At 28.6% G+C, this 20,686-nt stretch overlaps 1 protein-coding gene across 4 annotated transcripts in view; it reads right to left on the bottom strand.

The window, feature by feature from the left end:
- The window catches only part of SPR (G protein-coupled sex peptide receptor), a 1,401,361-nt gene that overhangs the window by 863,575 nt on the left and 517,100 nt on the right, over positions 1-20,686 (bottom strand). Inside the window, exon 1 of one of the 4 annotated variants that reach the window (XM_075356176.1) lies at positions 5,451-5,572. The exons of the other annotated variants lie outside the window; for them this stretch is intronic. The gene's annotated coding sequence lies outside the window, so the exon portion shown is untranslated. Of the gene's footprint in view, positions 1-5,450; positions 5,573-20,686 lie in introns of those variants that run through there. 4 annotated transcript variants of the gene reach the window in all.

The raw sequence follows: 20,686 nt of genomic DNA, 5'->3' as shown, positions 1-20,686 counted from the left end.
ATTTTTAATAGGTGAAAGCTAATATTCATCATGTTTCAGAATATGAAATCGAAATTTATTTCGTTCGAACGTTAAATAACAGTCATCACTTATGTAATTAACTCTAATTTATATGTAAATTACACTAATTCATAGCAAATTACTAGCATTATTTTCAACCAAGAACCAAGTATCTTAACCTTTTTAACATTTAATCTGTTAATAAACAAACCATACGAATATTCTTGTATTATTTTTTTAAATAATACATTTGAACATAGTAAATATACTGTTTAAACAAACCATACGAATATTCTTCTACTATATTTTTAAATAATACATATGAAGATAGTAAATATACTGTTTAAACATGTTTAAATATTAAAACTACAAAAGAACAAACTCTTTTATTCACAATGATTATTGAACACAATTTATTTGAAATAATTTTTACACCGCTACTTCAAGAAGTTATGTTTTATTTTTCAATTTGCCTTTTTTAAATTTTACTAACTGTAACTCCAGAATAACTCTACAAGTTGTCATATTTCCTGCAGTGATATCAGACGATTTTTTTTTTCTTAAGAGCGCAAGTTGCTGTAAAATATAGAATTTATGTAAACGACACATTCTGTTATTACCAAATATTCACTTCTAGACTAGTCTTAAATAATAATTCATTGAAAGCAGTAAAAATTTCGAAACGTAACCAAGAATTACCATCAAACGATTTAATAAGTGACTTGGAGCAATTTAAAATGAAGTTCGTGTAAACTAAAATGAAAGCAAATTTTATCTGCGGACGATATTATTAATCTAACTTCTAAATGATTAGAACTTCTTTCAATTATTTATGTTTGATCGGGTGGATATTTTTACTATTTTGCTATTATTTTTTTTTATGAACATTTTTTCAAATTACAATGACTCAAATTTCTCAAATTCTCAAATTCAATAATATATATTTTAAATTAATCTTCATGAGAAAAGTATATTTTTTGGTATATAAAATAAGATTATATAATTTATTAAAAATACTATACTATTAATACTATTAAAATACTATAAAATGGGTTTTGTCTTTTGTTTTGTTTTACGTTTTATAATACTATAAAACATCTACTTTGTTGTCGACACCGATACTTTGAATGTAACTAAATTATATGTCTGAAATAAGAAATTAAATGATTTTATTTGACAGTTATTTCATTTAAAATTTCATCACGTCAACATAGTTTATTACTTAAGAAATTAAATTTAGGCAAACAATAGCTAATTTGTCAGTATATAGTACGTTATTTAATCCAGTAGAGACGTTGTGTAAAATAATATCGTTAATTAAACAGCAAAACGTTCACAATCTTCAATTATATAAATGGTAATTATATTAATGAAGACCACTTGTAATTTAATTCCGGGTAGTTAAATGTATAAATTGATGAATATTACTTAAATAAGAAATTTTTTGTTTTTAAAAAAGACTTTAGTATTTTTATATAAATAAAATTATGGAGTTGAATGCTAATACTAAACCAAATGCCTATATATCTACACACAAACATACCGAAATACCTAATCAGATATACGCGTATATGTATAATCTAAAACAAAACAATAATAAAGTTTACAATTATTTAATTTAACAAATGTAGCTTTTCATTTATGCAAATTACATCAATAAGGAATAACTCATTCGCTAGAAGACAAATAACAGTACTTTTTTTCATGTAATTTTATAACTGAAAATTTTTTATAAGCATAAACCACAATAGAAAGGGAAAAAAACAGATTCATTCGGAGTTAATTATTTTAGAATACAATTAATTCATCACAGTTGCAACCACTCACAAATGAGATGGGTTTTTTCTTAATAAATATTTTGATACATTTAAAAAACAACGGTGGTAAGATATCGAATTAATTTCACTTGTAATTCTCACTTATTATGCAAATTGATTTTATAGAGTAACAATTTATCTTTGAAACAATATTTATTATTTAAATAATAAAAAAAATATTTTTTTAAACGTAATAAAATTTTTCTAACTAATTTTATAGAGTAGGGTACATTAACGAGCAATTAATATTAATTTTACAACTTTTTTATTACATATTAAACTACTTTAATTATTATAGAAACTAAATCCTTGCAATAAGTTGAAGCAGAGAAAAAATAAAACGTTTTTTACAAGTTTGGTAAAACTAATTTTATTGAAATGCCAAAAAAATAAATTTGAAAACATATATTCATAAGCTAGCTTGATTATAACACTAAAAATTTCTTAATATTTAATAAACGTATGGAAAAAACTAATAAAATATATCATAAAAATTTGTCAAAAAGAAAATTTAATTGAGAGCATCATGTTCATATGCTTCCTGCGCGATATTTTTTTGCAAATATTACAACATTTTTGTAATAGACATATTTGTAAGTAAATGCTAAGATAAAAAACAAATTATAAAAATTTATTACAAAAAAATCTAGTAGATTGGTAAAGGAATTTTTTTAAATATTTATCATAACAATATAAAATGACTAGTTACTATTTATTTAAAATTATTTAAAAAATAAAACTGACCGAGGATTATTTGATATTTGAATGTTAAAAAGTTTAATGAGCGTAATGCAAATATCTCATAATTAGAATTTTACTGTTTTTTACAACTGAATTTACACAATAATTTACTATGCATTTTATTTTTTAACAGGTAATACATTTATTCGTTCGTTTCAATAATTATAGTTACTGCTGGTGATAAAAAATAAATTTTGAATAATAATTTGTTATTCTTAACCAAAATTTGAACCTAGCACTTCCCAAATAAAACAAAGAAAAATATAATTTTATAATCCTTATTTATTATGAAATAAATATATTAATAATATGTACTCCCAAATATTTTAATTTAATTAAAACTGCAACTACTATTATGAAAAATGACGTCATAAAGTGTGACGTCATACAATCTAAATATAATCAAATAAAATTTTATAAATGTCGTTTTTATATACTCCGAGTGAGAAAATAAACATTTTTTACTAAAAGTGAGATTAAAAGAGGAAAATGCTTTTTAGATACGCTTAAAATATGAAATTGAGAATTAACTTTTGGTAAAAATATTTTTTTTCTATTTAATACTTGATAAAATACCAATAAATAACTATAGACAGGTTATAGATTGTTTGTCAAAACTGTAGAAGCGCAAAATTATTATATTTTTTTTTTTTAAATAAAAAAATCTAACTTATCGTTTTGAAAATCATAAAAACATAAATAGCACTGCATGATTATTACAAATTTATTTATTTTTTCCAGTCAAACAAATAATATAAAATACCTTAATTTCATGTTTGATACAAAATAAACATATACAGATTAAATAATATATAGATTTTAATTAAAATAATTTATTTTCTCAAGTGAAATAAGCGATATAAAGAAGCATATGCTCATTACAAAATACTCAAAAACACACTGAACATTTTTCAAAAATTGATTCACAAACGTACAATATAAAAGTAAAAATATCTCAAAATATCATTTATATTTTATTAGTTTTTTTTTTTTTTATAGTAAAGATGAACCAAAAGACTGTATTTATCACAAAAAAATAACGAAATCTAATGACACTGTAAAAAAGAGTAGGTTCTTCTATCTCTCTTTCAACATTTCGTGACATTTTATAACTCTCTTCATAAAATATGCTAAATCTGATTACATTTACCCACACTAATTAAATCAACAGAAACCAGCGTAAATTTTATTCGATTAAATCTTTTTTTCTTTTTTTTTTTGTTTAATTAAGGAAAGGGATTTACATATTTTATACGATTCGATGCGTTCATCGTTAAAGAAACTTCTAAAAAAATAAATCCACAGAAAAATTAGTTTTTTTTTGTCAGAAAAAAACGGAACTTTTTTTCAATCAAAAACTTTTTTACTGTTAAACAATATTAACAGTATTTAGACTTTGCAAGAAATTGGTATACATAAACGGTTAAATTTTTTTCTTATTTAGTTTTACAATAGGATATACACATGAATTAAAATTTTATTTGACATAATTTTCTTTTAATAATTTCAAAATTTAATACTAATGTAAAATAATTTAGATTTTTATAAAATCAACCCATCAAATAAGTAACCGTTATTTAATTATTTATATTTTAAATAATCATTAAACAGATAAGTATTTTCTTTGTGCAGTAAAAAAAGTAGTAACGATGTTTTAGTATATACACTACTTATTAAGTTACAACGAAGCTATTGACAAGTGTGAAAGTGGTCTTTCAAGATATGTAATAATATACAACATGCAAATTGCAAAATACAGCACCTTCCTTATTAAACAATGGTGTTAAATTGTTCAACTCGCAACCACTTCTGGTATCATAATTTAAATTAAAAATTTTAGTTAACAAAATAAAATTAAAAAAATAATAGACTGATTTATTTTACATCAGAATCACGAGATTTGTAGTTTTAATTTTTAATTCTTTTAAATTAGGATTTAAATTTAAATTTAAAAAATATAATGCGACAAGCATTAGATTTAAGTTCCTCGATATTAAATCATAATCGTTGGCAATTTACTATTAACAATTTTGAAGAAGCTGTGTTTAAAATATAATGAAAAAATTAGCATGGAATAATACTATTTGTTCACCGATGAGCATTTTAATTGGCTTTTAAAATTCGTACCAAAACCACTGCTAAAAAAAATTTGTTAAGAGCTGTTAGTAAATATAATATACAGAATAAATCGCTAAATAAATTGTAGTTCATATTTGTTTTTCAAATATTTACTTCTTTATTTTATAAACCATTTTCTTTGTATTGGAATGATTGAATCGTTGGAAAATTTAATACGCATAGACTAAATTATCATATTAAACATAAATCTTTGCTTAAAAATGGAACATTTTATCAGATCATAAACAGTTAATTGGTTCGACCAATAACATATTTATCCTTGAAATCTTCTGATTTCATTTTTGTTTTCCATTCATAAAATCTGAATAAATTATATCGTATTATTCTATTGCTAATGTAAAAATGATATTTCATATGACAAACACGGTAATAAAATTTTAAATAGTAAGCTAGATATAGTAAGGATTCAAAAAACTTCCATCTTTAATAACAGACAATACAAAATATTAACAGATATTAAATTATTTTTATATCAAAAGATAACCTTCTGTAAGCTATGAAATAATAAGCATTTATCTCTTCACAAAACGTTAACAAAGATGCACAAAGTACGCATTAACTGATAATTACTGGACTGTTATTTGTTTATAGCAAAAGCAGAAACAATTGTTTTAAAAAAAATACATTTATCAACGTTAAACATAAAACAATATTGTTACTATTAGATAAGATACAAGATTAGCATATGTTATCCAGTAAGGAACATAATACAATACTTAATTGGCCAATAAGTCATGAAATTGAATCGCTTACTGTAATCTATCTAGGCGGGAGACAAGGTGGGAAGGAACGTCTCAATCCAGTTGTAGTTAGTAGACTGCGAGTGATCCGGACCTTACCTCAAAGGGCAACGACCGTACACAGAGCAAGTAGCGCCACAACTGAGCTCAGAAACCTTCTCAAACTGTACGCATGCGTTTTAAACAGGCGTGTACCAGTCGGGAATTTTCGAGTTACTAGCAGGGAAACTTCAGTTAAATTTTTGCCAGACCTGCCGACTAACAATTAATCGCTTCCTTTCGTATTGTTATGCAAATGCCATTTTGAAAGACCAAACTTGAGTGATAAGTGATAAGATAGAAAATGGAATTGTCAGGTAGAGTAAAACCAGAATGAGAGTGTAACTCGCATTTATTAAGGAATACCATCACAACTTACTGGTATTATTAAGACAAAAATATTTTATTACTACCATGACATTTTTGAAATCACACGATTTAATTAGTTGAAGCACTAAATTTTAAAAGATAATTCATATTTTATTGGAACATATAATAAATAATTAGCTTACAAAGTTACATCATATATAATGTTAAACGTCAATTAATTAAATACTTTATATTATTTCAGAAATAAAATAAATGAAGCTCGTTAGATTTGAATAATTTCTGTCTTTTTTCCTAATTTTCTTTTTAATTTTCAATAGTTTAATATTTACTTACGGTAGATTACATTATTTTGCTTAAAACATATATTATTTGATCAATTAATTTCTCGTAAAACAATAATTGGGTTTATGATTTTATAAAAAATTAAAAAATATAATTCTTTTTCGGTATTTACAGTTTTTCTTTTTTCTTATTTATTTAATGCTAACAAATCTGGATTTTTATATATGGTAAGTTGAGTAAAATTTTATTAAATAAAATCAGACAATTTTATTATTTATAAATTAATGCGTGAAGCTAAAAGATTTTATAACATTTATAAACCAAAACTAATCAACACACTGTATATGTAGTAACAAATGTATAATATTACCGATCTCAGTGGTGGAATTGTAGCCTACCAGTCTTTCATCCGAAAGTCCCGAGTTTGTATCCGGGTCAAAGAAGACATTTTTCATACGCTAAAAATTCTCCATTTTTAGCAAAAAAGCTTCGAACTTATTTGAATAATTAATCATAAAAAAAAATGAAACAGTATTTTCATTCATATTTTTCAAAAAAATAATAATAACGTTTATACGTATAACACTAAAACAAAAAAAAATATTTTATTTTTTATATTATTTACTACTGTATTTACTACTACGTTTAATAACACTGCAAAATGAAAAACGAGTAAAAATTCTGCACGTAACTATACTGAATTACGCTCAACCGTAACCCAAATTTAATTTAGTATCTACCAACATTTATCCTTACTATCGAAATGATAATACTGTTAATTCATATTTATTTATGGTATAAGAACATTTTTTTCTTTTTTTTAATTATCATTGAATTGAATTACCAGACAAACATATTAGCTGAGTTAAGCCACCCTACCAATAGAGTTACTAAAATTTACAGCTGAAGATTAACATAAGTTTAATTTAACACTTAGCTTAACAATTAGATGATTATTCATATCTATTTTGCATTTGTTTATTCTTTTAGTTTCTTACTTGAAAAAGAATTTATAATTGCAGGACTATTAATATGACAGTGAGTATGTAATATACGAGTATTATGAACAACTTTTGAAAGAAATTTTTCAAGAACTTCGGCAATTTTAATTCTTGATAGATTTCCAGAACTGGATTCAATAAATTTAGTTCAGACATCTTGAGCAATTGATGTAAATAATTAAGACAGAGAAAAGCCACCTACGCATTTCAACAATTTTGCATAAAATTTATAAAACATTATTATAAAACACACAAGTAACTTTTAATTCACATATACAGAAATAGACGTTATATGTTTATTCTTCGTATTTTTTTTTTTTTTTACGCTGCATAGAGTAACTTAAAGTAAGGTAAATTTTACTTTTTGATTAAATAAAACTCATTAAAAATATAAGGAAAATATAATCGGATATTTTTAATAGCTATTTAAAAGTATGCTTTCCGGTCTTTTTTTTATTCTTTAAAAACATGTTTTATATTTCCACGTAAGCTGTTATATTTTTCCAAGACACATTAATAAATAACTCTATTTTGTAAAAAAATAAATAAAAATATTTCTTCACAGGAAATATGAGTAGAACAGTTTATATTGAGATTAAAAAAAGAAAAGATTATTTAGTAAAAAAAGCGTAAATAAAATGCTAACTATATATATATATTTCTTTTTTAACGAAATAAGCCTCACGATATTATCACGTTTGTACATCCACGTGCATGTTCGTGCTCTGAAAATAAAAAAAAATTAAAATGTATTTTTAATAAATGTATTCACAGGCATGACTTAAAGGGGAAACGGAAATTCAAATTATACTTTCACCCGACAAATAAAAGTTAAACCCGAGTTACAACTCTTTACAGTTGAAGTGTCTGACACAAAATTTTAAAACCTTACAAGATTTAAAAGGGATAAAATAGTTTTTTACGTGTTTAAGATTTTAAATACTACATTCCATTATCATGAATTCAGTCACTAGTAAATTAGGAATTAATATTCACCAATGTATAAATATTTTAATCGTTATTACATTAATATTTCATTAATGTATTCTGTTATTTGAAAGAGACGACTGTTGAATGAAAATTCATTATTATTACCTGATTATTTATATCTACATAAACGATTGATTATTGTTTAAAGTTTTAAAAATGTAACATCCTGCACAAAAAAAAATTAAAGAATTTCGATTTTTTTGACATCTACGGATCTGTAAAAACATGAAATGAACACGCTAAAACCCTTCCAATAATATTGGAGAAAAATAGTATTAAAAATTTGTCAATCTGTAAGTTTTTTTAGATCTTGGGTTGTTAAATTACTCTGTCTGAGCTAAGAATAATAAAAATTTCTAATAATCTATAAAAATATTAATGAATGATAATTAGTTTATTCTAATGAACAAATTTTAAGTAGATTTTAACGTTAACATTGATTAAAATCAGTTGTTTCACTTTTCATTCCCAGCGCTTTGCTCAGACAGGTAGTAAAGAGCGAGTGTAATCAGGAAGATGAGGATTTAATTTTAAAATAAAAATTTCAGGTAATAAGCTGGAATTTTTTAAATCATATGTATTATAAATTATCTATTTATAAAAAATGAAGTATAAATGAGATATTTATTTTACTTACAAAACTCGGCTAGTAACTTATTGTACTGGCCAATGTCTTCCAGAATGAAATGAAACGGATTTCAACCCTCTACATATATTTTATGACACCAGAGAAATTCGCATAAATAGCTACCTAATAAATTCCTTGCTGTGACAGTTTTACGACGAAGCTTATTTTTTATTATTCTCCACAGCCTTTCAACAATCTGGATATGCGTCCCAGTAATTGGATCTATAAAATTTTGAGAGCGGTTAACAGTGTTATGTAAATAAATTACGGTTCAAATTTCTTATTCCTTTGTAGGCTGGCCAATGATATGAAATAATTCGGTGCGATAAAATTAAGTATTATTAGCAGTAATGGATCCACACTTCAGTTACAAACAGCAAACATAAAACTCGCTGTTTCTCGGCAGATCCTGCAAAAAACCCACTGCTTTCACGGTATTCTGCCAATGTCATATTTTCTACTAAAGAATATAAATTCATCAACCTCGACAGTCATTCCCTGACCACCGATAACACGGTTATTATTTAACAATTTATTCGCACATACGTCCTGCACGTAATTTCTGTAGTCTAAAAATATATTGTGGTTAATTTTTAGTTTATGTTCATAGAATTTAACTCTCTTTTTTTGTTTAGCCTCCGAAACCACCGTATTATTACTTCAGAGATGAATGAGGATGATATGTATAGATGTAAATGAAGTACGTCTTGTACAGTCGCAGGTCGACCATTCCTGTGATGTGTGGTTAATCGAAACCCAACCACCAAAGAACCCCGGTATCCACGATCTAGTATTCAAATTCGTATAAAAGTAGAATTAGACTAAGAATTCTTGACTTTGAAATCAGCTGATTTGCGATGTTAATAGTTGGTTGCAAACAACTCTTTGGATGCAGCTGAACGTCTACTACGCATTCCATTTTGTTACAACCCCATTGTTCTCGGTTATCCGAAATCTTCAAAACTACTTCATGTTAGCGGTTACATAACTTATTTTCTGGAATGATATCGCAAATTTAGAACACACGAACAGTGGAACGTCCATGACGGACAGAAAAAAAACGCGAATATTGTAACAATAGGAACCTCTAACATGCTATCAATGCGAGACCGGATAAGTAAAAACAAATAAAAAGGAACAACCATTAACACATTCATGAAGTGAAAAAGTAAAAGCGTGTCAGCAGAAGCATTATTAAATATAAGTCGCTCTCTTAACATTGCATAATCATATTTTCTCTCTTTCTCTCTGTAAAATGCATATTTTTAAATGTTATAGAATTATAATAATGTAAAATTAATGAAAATCATCACTGAATCTCATTAATTTATTGATAATTGGCGAACAGATAACGGGGAAGAGAACCGTTAATTAATATTGTAAATAAGTTAATAAGAAATCTAAATAGAAGTAAAGAATTTCTCAATAGGAAATAAGAAGATCTGTGAAATGTTAATTAATTGTTAAACAAGCCGTTAAGTTATTGTTCTTGAATCAATTGTGAAATCTTACAATTTTAACTTATGTACTCTTATATACAAAAAGGAGAATTACAATGATAAAGTGTAGACGTACTATATAATAAAGAATAGGAACAGAAATTCTGGCGAGAGACGAAGGGCAAAAGGAATTATTGTTTGCCTTATAATAAATTAATTAATCATTTAATTTTAAGTGAAGAACGTGGTTTAAATTAGAGATTTTACCTAGTAGTTCATTGTTACAATAGTTTGACTGGATCACAAAAACAATTACTAAACTACAAGTAAATTTCTTATAAACCAAACTAATTTTCATTTGACACAATGCAAAATATTCAATACACGAATTTCGTAAGCCGTTCTAGTAAAAATCCAGCCTTGTTAGCCATTATTAGTTAAGGTAAATGACTTTTACTATGTGTCGAATGCTTTATAATTCATTATTGTGTTGGAAATTCTCAATTTGGCGATTTAGAGATAAAAAAAAAACATAAATATAAAAAATCATTTGCGTACCTTGAAAATAGATTTTAGGATCCAACCTACCTTCCGAATCCAGGTCAGTATTTACATTTTTTACACGTAAAAAATTTCAGTTAATATCTTCCATGTAAGACGTTTCGTTCTTCCTGTGATACGTTAATTATAAAAAAATTAGGTCGGAAAGTAATTCTGTTTTTTTTAATTTCAAAGTACATTCAAAGACAAAATTCTATGAAATTAAAATTACATATTAATACTTGAAGAAATAATAATTAACAATAATAATAATTAAGTTTGAGAGCTAATACGCAACATGAATATTTTTATATGAGTATATATATATAGTAGTTTTAAAATGCAGTTTGCGTTTAAATGGTTTTTACCAACTTTTCGAAGAAAAGTGCAGTATTGCTTTCGGTGTATGGTGGGAGTGTGGGGTGAAAATGAATTTCCTATAGACTACGTTTTGAGGTATGAGAACAAAAATACCATCTACTTGGTATTTTATTCATTTTTTATTCATTTTCACCCCACACTCCCACTATACACCGAAAGCAATACTGCACTTTTCTTCGAAAAGTTGGTAAAAAGCATTTAAACGCAAACTGCATTTTAAAACTACTATATATATATACATGTATATACAGGCTTATGTATAAAATATCGAAAATCTCCAAAACTATAAGATAAATTTCGTTGAAACTTAGATATGCTGTAGTAGTGTATCTTAAGTTGTACATGCGACAATTATATGAAGATTGGTCGAATCTTTCCTGAATTACTTCAATTTAAAGTCGAAAAAAGGTGAGATTATGTTGACTGTATAGTGGTGAACTTTTCATAAGAGGTTATGCAGTGATTACAGTGGTGAGTTGAAACGACTTAATTTTATTTTACTGTAATGCTTTTTACATGTAACCTTTTTTACGGGACAAAGGGTTTTTTTATAAAATTTTAGATTAGAATAAGTTAATACTTTTCAAAAGGAAACAAAGTAAAATAACGAAAAGTTGGTCTTCTTGCGCAAAACTGCGCAAGAATTTTCTTTTATATTAAATTAACAATTTTAACCAAATGTTTAATGGTTTATTTAAATATTTATTAATTTGTCTTTTCTAAATAAATTTAATATAGTAATAAAATGGGATGAGGAATATATGTTCTTGAAAAAGTGACTCTTTATACATTTTATAAGACATAAGTGATTCTTTATCCTAAGGGCATGTTTGGAAAAGCAATTTGCAATAATACCTCCTCATCCTGAGGCACCTATAAACATTTTTACTTTTTACCTGCTCACTCGTGCTATACTATCACATTCTCTCTCAACTCCATGTCAGAATATACGTAAAAATACATATGCATCTACTTTATTCATAGTTATAAGGAAAAATAAACATGTATCCTTTTGGGCATCCAGATTGTCACACATGAAACTCCTTTCAGAAATTTTAAATAAATCTAACAGTTAAAGTAATTATTTTTTTCTTTTAAATTCGTAATAAGATATTTTTAAAAAGGTCAAAAAACATATTGCGACTACAACCAAATTGAACTTCGACTTACACCAGAAAATTTATAAAAATCTAGAAATCTAGATTAAATAGAAACCACGCATTTTGATTTAAAGTTATATTTACTAGAAAATATATACCATTTTCCTAAAATAAAATCAGTTTTTTCTGATTCTCTTTTTAAACATTCGTTTTCAGAAGATATGAAAATTTATTAAACGTGAAAATAATATATAATGAATACATCGTTGTATTAAGATGTTACTAACTACTCAGGTCAGAGTTTTGCGTTTATTGGATACGCAGATATATGACAGACATCTTAACTTATTTTAACCAAATATAAAACATTTTTCTTTAACCCTTGAAAAAAATGTGTAAATATTCATATTTGTATTAAGCCATGTTCCTTTCTCCACCAGCCACACTATACTGCGTACAGTAAGGCTTTAAATTGAATTTAATTTGTTCAACCATTTAACAAAAATGTGCAAGATTACAAATTGAAATACAAAAGGGCTTGTCCCAGATTTCTGTGACGGTCTATACGTTATTAGCGTTTTCTGTATTTCGAAAACAAATTATTATCTTTTAAATAAACCATACTAATACAATTTTATTATTTAGTGGATATATTTTCCACAGAACAATTAGTTAGAATGACCAAAAGTGATTTTTGCCTATTACGTTTTTAATTCAAAAAACAGACGATTGGAAAAAAAAAATTAGGCGAATCAGTAATGAACATCTTCATGCATTATTAATTTAATTTTATCGGAAAAACTTTCCTAACTGGAAGAACTTTTAAAAATTGAAATAATTTATTTATAATTTTAAAGAAAATATTTTTGGTTTCCCTGTAAATTTTCCATAGTAATTTTGGTTTATTTGCTTAGCACATTCTTTAAAAGTTTTATTTCATATAACGCATCACTCATTTCAATTAAAAAAAAAAAAAAATCTATTTTACGTGATCAGAGATCCGTAAAATTTTACAAGGACAACATTGAAATTAAAGGTCAGTTAAATTTCTCTGCTTAGATGTATACTATATTGTCAGGAACAGTCCGTAATATCAGCTAAATAGCTAAACAGTCCGTACATACCAGCTGCATTAATTAAGAATCTCATCAAGAAAGCACCTTGGGAGATACTCGAGGTGGCCAGCTAAGGCCTGATTCACAAGACTTTCCCGGAGTGTTGGAAGGAGGCAAAAGTTGTGTTTTTGCCTAAAGGCACAAATGGTACAGGACAATTGACATATAGACCGTTGAGCCTACTCAACACGATGGGAAAAGTGGTTGAAAAAATGTTGGCTGGCCGCATAGTGCAGGAGGTGGAAGATGGTGCGAAAATAAGTGCTAATGAGTTTGGTTTTTGGAAAGGCAGGTCAACAGTTCAGGCAATTAGTAAGGTGATTAGTTGGGCTAACGAAACTAGAAGAGGTACTTGGCGGACAAGAAACATTCCTTTGCTTGTCTATTTAGACGTGAAGAATGCTTTCGGGTCAATTCCATGGAAACATATTAATGCGGCCATGGTTGAAAAGGGAATTAGCTACTTAGCTAATTAGCTACTTGAGAAGGCAAGTCGAGGAATACCTCAAAAGTCGCAGCTGTATAGTCAAGGCGCAAGAGCAAGAGATATCCTTTAGTATGAGCGCCGGAGTACCGCAGGGCTCAGTCCTTGGACAACTTTTATGGGTCATTGCCTTTGATGGTGTGCTTCGGCTAACATTTCTTGAGGGTGTACAAATTATAGCATACGCAGATGATCTGGCAATCCTTGTGCAGACCAGAACGATCGATGAAGTTAAAAACAAGGCAAACGCTGCATTAGAAACAGTTGGTAGATGGCTCATTGATAGGGGATTGCAGCTTTCGATTGAAAAATGTAAATACATTAAATTCACTGGTAAACGTGTATTGCAGCCAGTAGATATACGAATTGGAGACTATAATACTGAGGAAGTAACAGTATTAAAATATCTTGGAGTCATCTTACAGAAAAACTGCAGATTTACTGAGCAGGTTCTAAGTGTCTGTCAGAGTGCGGAGAAACTGACTAAATGTTTAAATATAATTCTGTCAAAGCAGAGCGCTCCTCGGGCATCAAAAAGAAGAGTTTTAGCGACAACCGTAGTGTCAACAATGATGTATGCCGTGCCGACATGGAGTTGTGCTTTCACTATTAGCAGAAATAGAGACAGGTTGAAGAGAGCATACAGGGAGATACTACTGGGAGTAGTATCTGCCTATAGAACTGTTTCTTACGAGGCCCTCTGTGTGCTCTCGGGAATGTTACTGAATGACCTTATCGCCAGATATAGAACTGACAGGTTTTTAGGGAGAACAGTAAATGAAGTCAAGGAAAATATACATAGAATCTGGCAGGATAGATGGGCAGAGGCTGGAGTGGCTGAATGGACAAGAAACTTAATTCCAGAATTAACAGGCGGCATGGAGAAACTGACTATTGGATCACCCAGTTCCTGACGGGACATGGGTGTTTCAATGGTTATCTCCATAAGGTGGGAAGAAGGAATGAACCCACGTGCATGTACTGCGAACAGGACGATGATTCTGAGCATACGTTTTTAGTATGTAATAAATGGATAAGACTAAGACACGACGCGGGTATTCATGGAAAAACGCCGAAGGAGACCATGGATTTCATGCAGTGAGGGTAACTGGAGGAAGGTCGCTGATTATATAAAGACAGTACTAAAACAGAAGAATGAAGATGAAAGAAGTTTGGGTTTCTAGTATGTTAGGTTGGGTGGACAGCCTCAGTGGTGAGAGCCAGCATGCTTAGGTGTGCTGGTTTCAATGATCTGCTGAGGACTCCTTGGGGTGTGCTGTAGGGACAAGAAAGTATTATAAAAGATCCTGGGGTCACATCACGACTTGTAGGCATGATGTGGTTCCATAGAGGACATAATAGAGAATAAAAAATCTCAAAAGAGCCACCGGTAGGCCTGACCTGCCATGCCGGTAAGCGGGGAGGGCCTATTAGAGTAACGGACACTCCCCTGGGTGGCGTAATACCATCAAGTCGGTCCGGCCCAGGGGAGTAAAGAAAAAAAAAACAAAAAAAAAACAGTCCGTTAAATTTCTTTCAGGTTGTTATATCTACAGCACTACACTTCGGACAGTCTATTAACATTTCTTCTGTCTCGTCTACTTCTTTCTGTGTTTTCTTATAACAGTTACGTTTGAACAGTAAAGTTTTAAAAAGATAGTCAATATTTTTACAGGTTTATAAATTTCGGTAATGATACATTTTTGGGAGGATTAAAATTCGGAAAACAGACGAATCATAATGATTTGCAAAAATTGTAAACATAAACCACAAAGAAAAATTAAATCAGAAAAAATAAATTTCACTGAAACTTAGATGTTGTAATTACCTTCACAGCAAGTTACAGCAGAAGTTTATAGTGCAACATTATAGTCTAGTGATGTTTAATTTAAATTTGTATGTAGACAGAAACAAATACATAATTAATTTTTACTAATTAACTTCTCTTTCGCCCTTCCAGCGCGTTTTTGGACACATTTGGCAATCAAAGAGCCCTTGTTTCCGCCATCTTCTGATCGCTACTGAAAAAACAACTAAACCATTTTCATATTCCTTCCACCGCTGTCATGACTGTTAATCAAGATACCGGCTGAAGATCATAGGTAATTAGTTTTTGTGTACTATGCTACTGAAAGGAATCTACGATAATAGTACAAAATATTCTGTTGCGGTATAACGAACGTTTACATCAAATACATTCCAGGCAACTTCAAAAGTAAAGTAAAGTAAAAATTATTGAATCACCATATCGAATTGATCCTTTATGTTTTTAGAGCGTTTTTTAATAAAACTTTTCAACCAAGATTTAAGCAACACAAAAAAAATTCAAAAAAGGTTTGCTATGAAATTTTCTATATGCTCTACAGTTAAGGAGTGATAATGCCGACGAAGCAAGGGTATCTTTTATAATTATGGATACGAAACGCTATTCATCTGAGCGACATTACCTTCAGAAACTAAAAAACCAGTATGAGCAAAATTTGTCTGCTAGTTGTTGACACATTTGGAACTATTTAATATGCTTTTGATCAACTTCATTATAACAACAAGCTTCATGATAAAACAACGAAGCTTTCCGAAGGTAGAATTGTGCTATTTAGATTTGATCACGGATCAGGACAGAAATTGTTGCACAATAATGCACGCACAGGTTCTGCAACTGATAGCCGTTATGTTAGGTTTTGGGATATCTTGAGCAATCACTCACCATGCAGTCAAGAATTTGATCGCCGTAAACGTCTTCAATTTATATAAAAATTTAAAATAATAATGCACGGCAAAGGATTTTTGAATGAATTTAAGCAGGGTTTAAATGAATTGGCGTCAAGGAACATTAATAGGATATATTGACAGTCGTGAATCACGTTGACAAATACTTTGCAGTTTTTATTTAAAAAACTTTAAAGAATGGAATTTTAGAAAAATAAATTGTTTTTTCACTTTTTTGAAATATTAAATATAATAACACGTAGTTAAATATTTATTATCAAACATACTTTAATTTTTTTTAAAATGAGAACTCTTTTTTTATTACCACAACCGCGCTACAAACGTGTATTTTAATGATAAAGATAAGACTGATTAAATAATAGATACAAAGATGCTACTTTTGCCAGAAATGAAACCTGAACCGTTCAGAAGCCAGCATATCAACCGCTACACCAACAGGTTGGTTTCAGTTACCAAATGCGTATCAGTTTTAGACGTAAAGAAATACTAAAAAGTGCAGTATATTTTCCCATACAATATAGGGAATAATTATTTATGTTCTTAAATATTCTTATACCAACACACTTTCTATAAAAACAGTCAAGTAAGAAAAAAACCTAGTAAATACTCATAACAATGAACTAGGAAGTTATAACAGAAGTACTAACGATAATTATTTGTTGTATTTATAGCCTCAACAATACGTAGTTTAATGAAAACAAAAGTATAAAAGATTTTTACATGATAGTCCGCATTATAAAAAACTGTCTTGAGTGTAAAAATTAAAATTATACTATACATTTAAAAAAAAAATGTATCTAAACTTGTAAAGAATTAAAATCTGTAGATCTCTACCTTTTAGGATATAAATAATCGAGACGTAGCAGTAGTTCAGAAGTAAACGACAAGTAGGCTTAATTTATATATATTCTATAATACTTTGTTCCCAGAGTTAAGTAGATAAGTTTTCTCTCTACAATATTTAAAAATCAAACAAACTTTTTTAATAGTATCAATAAATAAACAAAGTACAATTAATAAGCAAATAGTATTCTATACAAACTAAATTACTTAAACATTTGTTCTATTCAAATTAATAGTATATAACCAGTTGGAAAATCAACATATCTTTGAAGACGCCTGTTACGTACTTCTGTACGTTGCTACAAATTATTCATTTTAATTAGTGGAATAAACAGTCCGATGAACTTAGGTATCCACTACGTCACAAAGAATTTGAAAAAACGAAACTGGTTTCATCAGCTGAATTTAAAACATATTCATTACGTATAGAAAGCAATACTATCAATAAAAAAAGACTAAAATTGATTTTCAAAAAAACGATTATGGATTTATTGAAATAAAAATAAAGAATCCAGAGGGTAGATAAATGTGCTGTGAGGCCACTAGTTATCGCCATTAGATACGAACTAAGTGGGCCAATATTTAATAAATTAAACATTCTAACTTATCAATGGATTTGTATTTACGAATATTTTTTTTTTCTTTTTACACCTCCAGGACCACTGTTCAGGTATTGCTTCACAGGATGAGATGAATTATAAGTTTTGTAGCGCGTGAAAAACGCCATGCCTGACCGGGATTCAAACGCAGGACCTCCGGATGAAAGGAAGAGACGCTACCACTCCCGCCAAGGAAACCGGCGTATTTACGAATCTTCTACTACCTCTATTTAAAGGTAAAAAAGTAATATACTACTTAAAAACATCCATATCAATCAAATCAGAAAACAGAATTATTTTTCGTAAACACTATTTCTGCCTTTAGTCAGCGAGTAATAAACAAGGAGCTTATTTCTTTTCCGTTACCTTTTTTTAGTAAATAACTGACCCATTTAAAAGACCTTCCAATCAGTGGCGGCACGTAGCTAAAATTAGTGGGGGGTGCTGCTCTAGAAAATTTTTTTCTGGGCTTTTCAAGTTTTCTATAAAATAAATAGAATCGAAAAAAATGATTCACATAGAATAGCTGGAAGCAGCATAATAATCTAATTCAAGACTTTATCACATTCAAGAATATGGTACACGGTTTTTAAGCACTTTGTGCTTAAAAACCGCATTCGGTTTAACCGAATAAATAATAAAATGTCAATACAGATAACATTTTTAATTATTATTAGATAATAACTTAATAAAATGTTCGCTTAAAAACACTCTAGTCCAATGGTGCTTAATTTAAATTTCTATATTCACAGAAACAAACAAATAATTGGTTTTAACTAATTATCTTCTCTTTCGCCCTTCCAGCGTCTTTTTGGACAGATTTGGCAATCAAAGAGCCCTTGCTTTCTAGTTACTACTGAAAAACAAACTAAACCACTTTCATATTCCTTCCACCAACTAAACTAGAAAAGGAAACAAGGAAGGTTCCATACACACGCGGAGTAAAAAAACCTACCTTCCACCAGCACGCCAGGATCAGCACTGCGGGAGTGACAGTGCTTTATCTCCCTCGCAGCCTCGCGTGCAGCTTCATATGTGCGCATGCGGACAAAAGCCAAACACCGCGCCTCTAGAACTGTGAATCGCACAGTTCCATAAGATTTTTGTATCTTTTCATAAACTGAGGGATGACTACTGATAATAAGCTTACGTATACTAAGCTTAAAAGTATACAGAAAGAATTAAAAAAAAAAAGACTCATATTAAATGTTATTTACAATATTAAGTGAAAATAGGAGGTGTTGCAGTTCCACGGTGCCTATACGCGAGCTGTCGCTGCTTCCAACTATTTTATTTAAAGTGAAATTAGAATATTTCTTTACAAAAAAAAAAAAATCTGTTGATTAATTATTAAATAATGTTAATTAAATAAACCTACATTTTCAACATACTCGTCAAGCGTACATTCATAATAGTCACGCGAATAAATTTTAATTTGTTATGCCCACTAATTTTATTATTTTACTCTGTTCTATATTTTACTTTTCTTATTTACATTTTGTGTATACATTTTATATAAATGGTTTTATTAAAATAAACAGTATTTTTTATCAATACTAGTACAAAACCTATTCATTTTTGTCGTAATTAAATTTGGATAAAAAATTTTACTTATTAATTCGTACTCGCAAATATCTTTAAAATTATTTTGAAATTGTTTAGAAGTTTAAAGACTAAAAATTTGTTGCAAATAAAACATTAGAAGTACATAGATGAAATCAGATCACAAAAAAAATAATAACGGTTCCCTACGCCTATGTTTTCATCAGCTGTACTTCGAAATTCTATTGTTAACGGCAAAATATTGTAGTTTTCTTCTACACGGACAAAGAAACCATTTCGAGAATTGGAATTTCACTAGACTAAGTCGTTAATTATTGAAAAATATGAAACATTACACGCAAGTTTTGATAAGAACCCCCCCTTGTGACAATTTAAATCGCGTTTCTTATAAGACATTTAAAGAAAGAGGCTGACTTACTGTGCATACGGATAGATCGACTGGTCTCCAATCAGATTTCCAAGAAGATATGAAATGGTTACTGGCATGTTTAGACACAACTTATAAGTGAGATAATTTTATCGCGCACTTTGTCTTGAGCACACTGACATCTAGTAACCAAGAGTAAGAGATGATTTCATTAGCTCTGATGTCCTACGATGGGTGCCAAAAATGTGGTTACAAGGGTTCAGACCTTCCTTCAGGGAAATAGTGGCCAATTCTAACACTTGTAAGACGTTACTAGTTGTGCATAACTACATTCCATGAATCACATTAAATGTGAATCTTTGTGTTATAGTCCTAGTGGAATTTTAGTGTGTATCATGTAGAGTATACATGATGTGTACAATAAAATGGTTTATAGAGCAAATATAACTTAAAAATATACTTTTTCTACTTTTTTTTTAGCAAATATATACTTTTTCTTATAGCAAGTTACAGAACTTGCTAAAAAAAAGGAACAAAGCGAATGGTTTTCCCTAATCGTAAATTTTTAATTAATATTAAAATGCTACAAATATAAAATAAATATCATGAATTCGTTCTATTTTTGTTATAAGCTTCGTATATTTTTGTTTTAATCTCTTTATATTTCTTGTATTATATGTTGATAGGAAGACAGATGTTCTTTTTCATCTGTCATGAACAATTATTCCCTGTGTTCTGTGAAAATTATCATGAACAAGAGTACAAATAATTCTTTTCCGCGGAAAACGCAAACATATACATATCTTTTTTTTTTTTAC

The sequence above is a fragment of the Lycorma delicatula genome, chromosome 2 (genome assembly GCF_047948215.1).
Source record: "Lycorma delicatula isolate Av1 chromosome 2, ASM4794821v1, whole genome shotgun sequence".
NCBI classification, from domain to species: domain Eukaryota; kingdom Metazoa; phylum Arthropoda; class Insecta; order Hemiptera; family Fulgoridae; genus Lycorma; species Lycorma delicatula.
The sequence above is the reverse complement of the archived record's forward strand: the minus strand, read 5'-3'. Positions and strand labels throughout refer to the sequence as shown.